Raw genomic sequence first — 6,473 nt, forward strand, 5'->3', positions numbered from 1 at the left:
GAAATACCCTAAAAACACAAAATCAGGGGCCCCCTAGTTGTTTGTAGCAGATATGAACCTTGTTCTTCATGTGGCTCCCCTAACAACTGGAGCAGGGTCTGTCTCTGACTCTGTTGCCTGCCATTGGATCCCTTTCACCTAGTAGGACTGCCAAGTCTGAGCTCAGTGGGAGAGGATGTACTTAGCTCTGCATCAACATAGGACATACTGTAACTCATGAAATTAATGAAATTCACTCATAACACTCCTAGTAGACTGTGATAAGCATTAATTAAACTCCTTTCATATATATGGTAAAATATGAGTAATACGATGCATAGGCTTCGAAGCTCCAGCTCCAGCTGTACTAAAGTGCACTGGCCATGCAGGCCTCTGGCTTCTTTGGGACCTGAGAATTCCTTGCATGCCCGACTACCAGCTTCAGTGGAGCCACCAGGCCTCTGGATATTGGGAGTTAAGAGAAAAATGCTGAAAAAGGCCTTTTTTGTAGTGCATCTAGGGAACTCTCTGGGACTAAATACTTGGGTCCTAAAAGATCTGGAAGCACATGGGAACAGACCCCCAGTTATAGTGGCCTCAAAATTCAGGATAGCCGCCTCAAATTTCAGTATTAGGCCCTAGTTTCAGTTCTGGTGGGCCAAGGTTGCCTTGCAAGACTGGTGCCTTGGCTCCAGTGATTTCTAAGTCAGTATGGGTGTGATGGTCCAGTGATCTCTGTAACATGTAGAGTCTACTCTTCTGTGGTTCAGAAGTCACATCTTCTGTATGCATATGAAACAATATCCAATAATAAGCCAAAATTTTATTTTGCTGAATTTTTATTGAAAACAGTTTTTTTCTATAATATCTATAGCAAGAGAATAGTTGTTCATCAGAATGTCAATGGATAATGAAAATCTGGTACATATATGCAATGGAATATCATTCAGCCTCTGGAGAAAAAGTGAAATCATAGAATTTGCATAAAATGGATGTCCTTAGAATATATAATACTAAACAATATCATCCAAATTCCAAAAGGGAAAAAACTACATATTGTCCTTCATATGTGGATCCTAGCCCATAATGCATTAATGGACCTATGTATAAAAAGTGTGCATATGGGCATAGAAGGAAGAACAAGAAAAGGTTGTTTGTAAAGGTAAAATGCATACTAATGATCTCAGTTATAATCTATATTTTGTGTAAGTCTTTTCAATACTCTCTCAAGATATAAAACATTTTCAGAACAAAACTAAGTCCCTAATGGATAGTGTCCACATGTGATTCCACAAAGGGCTATTACTATAATGGGGTACTGGTAGTACGATCTCCAAGTTGGTTTTCTGACACAGAAAAAGAATTGTTCATCCAGAAAAATCAGAGGGCCAAGCCATTAAAAAAAGGTGGAAAGCAATAGTTGCTTCCCTTTAGAATGGAGGAAGTTGAGCCTAGAAATTTGATAAATGGATCCTGGCTACCCCTCCTTCTCCTACTGGCTCTGTGTAGATATGTTCCCCATATCTTCCTGCCGTTTTCCCTAACAATGTCTTCTGGGAACAAGAAGCTGTCATTTCAGGGAACCGTGCTTGCTTTTCCTGTCTACCTGTGTCCCTCTAACTCTTCATTACTTGACTAGGATATCTTAATTTTAAATGTGTTTTTTCTCTAAATGATCCTATAGGCTGAGATTCTCTGTGCATGCAACAAATGCTTAATGTGCTGTATTCCTTTAACAAGAATCTTAGCTATTAAAATGATGAGATGTGAATTTTTTAGAAATGTGTTTAAATAATAATTCTGAGAATTTCTGGGAATTGCCTCTGAATATCATTTGAAAACAGGAAGAAACTTGGGGTGTGTTTGTTTCACTTTATAATTCTAAGTTGTATTACTATTTATGAATAAATTTATTTTATTTACATTCTTTTTAAAAAGATGACTTGTCTGTGGGTACAATGATATATAATACAAGGCTCTACACTGAAATTGACTCATTTTCAAGTCAACTTCTTTCTTTGGAGATGTAAAAGCAGAATGTACACTTGTGCAGAAATATGATACACAGCTCTCAGAAAGTATTGAGTCTGACTAAATCCACAGTAATTTATACCCATGACATACATACTTGTCTGACCTTCAGTATCTGTAGCCCCTTATTCCACATAACGTTTTTCTTATTATCTTTATGCCTTTATTCATTCATCTTTGTTTGTTGGCCCCTATGCAATTTACATTTGGAGTCTTCATCTCAATCATAAATTGAAAAGCAGCAGCTTATTTGGCAATAGTTTATTCTCATGTTTCAGTGCAATCATTTTTAATAAGTCCGAAATCAAGTCATCTGTTCTGATAATCTAAATGCACAACAAAATAGGACTACAAAAATGTTAACTCTGAAAATACAGGAGTATACTACAGTAGATTATGCAGGAAGATTACACATTAAGTAGAATACAGGAAGAAAGGAAATTGTAAAAAACATATTTCCTGATTTCAGGAAACAAAATATTAGAATAACACTTAGAATATTAAAATTAGATTGCTAGAAAACTAAAGTCTATTTTCACTCTTCAGAGAATAGGAAAATCATAAAGTTGACTTCTTCAGGGATAATTAACAGAAGATAGCTAACATTTTGTTTTATTTTTATTGTATGTGCATGGGTGTTTTATTTCCCTACATGCATGTCTGTACACCACATGTATGTTTAATGCTCACAGAGGACAGAAAAGAGCATCAGATACCACAGAACAGGAGTTAGAGATGGTTGTGAGACAAAAATGTAGGTACTAGGACTCAAATCTGTGTCCCTTGGAAGAGTAGACGGGACTCCTAACCACTGAGCAGTCTCTCCAGGCCAGAAAATGTATTTTTGGAAACTTCCTGCAATAGAATCAATGGCACACCTATGTCCCCCATACCGAGTGTAGTGGGTTGAATGAGGAATGGGCCCCAAAGGCTCGGGTATTTAAACACTCAGTCTCTGGTTAATAGGACTGTTTGTAAAAACTACAAAATTTTTAGGAAGTCCAGCATTTCTGAAGAAAAAACAAATGTCACTTGATCTTAGCCTCTTCCCACACCCAGTTCACTCTCCTTGCTTTCTCTGGGTGGTTGAAGATGGACTCTCTGGCTTCCTGCTATAGGCACCTACTGGCCTCTCTTCTCTACCATTGTGAACTTTATATCGAAAACTGTAAGCATAAATTAAACTTTTTTATCATTTGGTTTTGGTCATAGTATTCTATTACAAAAGATAAAGTAACTAATACAACAAGATACATCATCCTATACTCTGAACCACAAAATTATAACTGTGGTATGATTTTGGTGCCCATGGGAGTGATGAAGACATAAACATTAATTTCTGAGTTATGGCCTGTGCTCATAATCTGCATGGGATTTTCTAGAAATACAGAAGACAAGGGTGGGGGAAGAAGATAGTTTTACTTTTCCAGTGCATTTTTCCAGAGTCCAATGTTAGTTTGCTTATTTTACATTCCTACAATGACAAATAATAGTGAACAATTTAACACCCACCTTTTGCAAACAGATATCACAAACAAATTTTGAGGTTCTAAATGCATAATGGCAAAGTCTCAAAACCCCTTAAGCATTCAGGTGCTAATAAAAGTCAAAATATGAAGTTTCCATAAAAATAGATGGAGTATGATGTCGCAACCCTGCACTCCAACTGGCAGAGACAGGGGAAAAAAATGACACAAATGACAAGGAAGGTTTCTCCAACAACTCTCATCTTTATCTCGGGCTCATCCTGTTTTTGTTTTTCATCAGTCCTCTGCTTCTTATCCCTCCCCCCTCTCCTGGATCCAATCAGCGTTCAACATGCTCTGAACACGAGCTGTGCATGCAGGCAGGGGCGCTGTGATAGGCCAGTGACTCATCAGGCAGGCAGCACAGGATTTTACAAGTGTGCAGGCTCGGGTTCTTGCTAAACAGGGATCACGGGGCTTGGCCACACCCGCTTCCCACAGTATGAAATAACTATTTTGACTGAGGTAACTCAGTCCAGAAAATAAGCATTATATAGCTTCTGTTATTTGCAAATGTTAGCCTTATATCTTCAGAAATGCTTGTTCCATTTGGAATACCTATAGAAGTCAGGAAATCAGTAAAGGTCCATGGTGGGAGTAGTTATCAATGGAGGAAATGTAGGACAAAGTCATACACCAGGCTAAAGGGGAATAATGGTATAGAAAGGGTTTAATCAGGAAAAGGATGGGAGAATATATAGACAAGAGAATATAGCATGGCATAACAAAGACATTTTGAAAAGCCACATGAAAACCTACTATTGTAGAATATTGCAAATACACACACACACACACACACACACACACACGTGTAGAGCTATCCTATAACAGGCAATTTTGTTTCTATTAGATGCTACAAAATAACAAATAAATAAATAAAACAAAACAAAAAAAAAAAAAAAAATCCAACCAACCAAACAAACCAAGTGACTGGAATTGGTTATCCCGTTTGGAGTTGTTGGCACATAAGATTACATAATCTACCAAACATTACAAGCTATTGCCAACACTCCTAGTTACCTTCCAGAATTTGATGGTAATATCCTATTGCTGGAGACCATAGAACATAAAATCCTGGAATACAGAGAAATTAAGCTGATACTCACTTGGAATCATCATCTCTACTGACTAACTTTCACAGTTTATGAAGGGCAATAGTTATGAAGAAAGAATAGTTCTTCACTACGCCTCTTTTGCTCCCACCTCAGGTATAGTACAGACAACATTTCCAAATTTCTCCTGTGCATTTATGGCATCTTAAATAATAAATACAGCCAGAGAAATGCAGGTGGAAGCAATCAATGCCCTTGGATTTTCACCCAACATGCAGAGTATCCTTTCTTTCTCATCTGCTACTGGATTTTGACTTGTGGTGATTGTTAAGCCTCCAGATTAGGCTGAAAATATAGATTCTGGTTCTTTGGAAGACTGTGAAAACTATTCCTATGGAATGCACCATGATGTTAAAGTAATAAAAGACTGTGCTGTCTGGTTTTATGTCAATTTGGCACAAGCTAGAGTCATCAGAGAGGAGAAATCCTCAACTGAGAAAATGCCTTCTTGAGATCAGTCTGAATGTCTAACCTGTGGAGCATTTTCTTAGTGATTTGTATGGGAGGCCCAGCCCATTGTGGGTGCCTCCCAAGGGGGGCTGCTTGTGCTAGGTTCTATAAGAAAGCTGGTTGAGCAAGCCATAGAACAACCTCTCCATGGCCTCTGCATCAGCTCCTTCCTCCTGGTTTCTGTCCTGCTTGTGTTCCTTTCTTGAGTTCTTCAATAATGAACAGTGACATGAAAGCTTAAGTTGAATAAACCCTTTCCTCCCCAAGTTGCTTTGATCATGGTGTTTCCTCACAGCAATAGTAACACTAAGACAAAGACCATCACATTTTATCTTCTCCTCCCCATCACCTATTTAGACAAGAATAAGACAGTTACCATCCAAAATCCAAAAAGACTGCTTCCCCCCTCCCCCCCAAAAAATAATGGTCTCTAGAACTTGGACTTGCAGCTTTTAGAATTTTAAAAGACAAATGTATTGCTGTTTAAGCCAAGCAGCCTGTGTTTTGGCAGCCTAGCTAAGCCATGGTCCTCACCCTCACCTCACCGTCGCCATTGAATGAACTACTGCAAATGAAACTTAATTTGTATTTTCTACATTTTATTGTACAGAAGTTTACAGATAAAAAACAAAATATGCTGATGTCTCATGAACAATGTGCATCTAATGTCAACATGTCACATTCTCTTAAAGTCTGTTAAAATGTTCAAAAACTTTATGAATTATTATAATCCCTTTCTATGCTTTTTAATTTTTGAAAATATTTTTATACAGTATATTCTGGTCATGCTTTTCCTTCAATCAGCTCCTCCAAGATCCTCCCCATCTCAGTGTCCATCAAACTCCATGCCATCTTTCTCTCTCTCTCTTTAGGAAACAAACAAAATAAAAAAAAATATTATTTATTAAATAAAAATAAAAGTAAACAGACTAGAATTTTTAAAAGAAAAAGCATGAGAAGCATATACACACAAAGAGACACATGCACAAAAAAACAAACAACCGAACAACAACAACAATAAAAACCCAAAAACCAGAAACCATAATATACAAGCAGAAGACTGTGAGGTAAAAATAAATGCTAAACCAAGAAATGAGAGAAAAAACAAAAAAATAAAAAAAATTCTAAAACAACAATTGAGTTTATTTTGTGTTGTTCTTCTGCTGCTTATCCTTAATTGTGGTTTATTTAAACAGTGGAACTCTATGGGAGAAAACTACACACACACACACACACACACACACACACACACATACACACACATTCACATACACACACATACACACACATACATACACACACACATACACACACACATACACACACACATACACACATACACACACACATACACACACATTCACATACACACACA

The sequence above is a fragment of the Mus pahari genome, chromosome 3, assembly GCF_900095145.1.
Source record: "Mus pahari chromosome 3, PAHARI_EIJ_v1.1, whole genome shotgun sequence".
Lineage (NCBI taxonomy): Eukaryota > Metazoa > Chordata > Mammalia > Rodentia > Muridae > Mus > Mus pahari.